This window comes from Antrostomus carolinensis, unplaced genomic scaffold (assembly GCF_000700745.2).
Source record: "Antrostomus carolinensis isolate BGI_N321 unplaced genomic scaffold, ASM70074v2 scaffold43640, whole genome shotgun sequence".
In the NCBI taxonomy this organism is placed as follows: domain Eukaryota; kingdom Metazoa; phylum Chordata; class Aves; order Caprimulgiformes; family Caprimulgidae; genus Antrostomus; species Antrostomus carolinensis.
Window position 1 is genome coordinate 2,473 of NW_010291418.1, and position 602 is coordinate 3,074.

Below are 602 nucleotides of genomic sequence, written 5' to 3' on the forward strand. Positions count from 1 at the left end.
AGAGGGGATGGGAGGGTGGGATGGTGTGGGGCTGGCATAGGGAATAGGTGGGTGGTGGGGTTGTAGGGGGCATAGCTGGTAGGGTTAGAGGAGGGTGGATGGGTTTGTGGGGGTGAATGGAGGGTGGACGGGTCTGGCTGTAGGGTTGGTGGGGCTGTAGGTTCTCTGGGGTGCAGCATTGTAGGTGTGGATGGCCGGGCTGTGGAGCTGTAGGTTGGCTGGTCTCTAGAGTTGCAGGGTGGGTGGGTGGAAGTGCTGGTCTGTGGGTTGGCTGGTTGTAGGGGGGGATGGGGACAGCGTGTGGGGTGGCTGGTTGTAGGTGTGGATGGATAAGCTGTAAGGCTGTTGGTGAGCTGGGGTGTAGGCTTCTTGTGGTGTGTGGCTGGATGGGTAGGGTGGCAGGTAAGGATGGGTGGGCTGTGGGATTCTGGGTGTGGGTGGATAAGCTGTTGGGTTGTAGATGGTTTGGGCTGTAAGGGTGGATGGATGGATGGGTTGAGTTGTAGACTGGCTGGCTGTAGGCTGACAAACACATCAATCAGATCATTCTTCTCTCTTCCCCAAAGCTGGGGCTGTCTGTGCCCAGCAGTGACCTCTCCTCT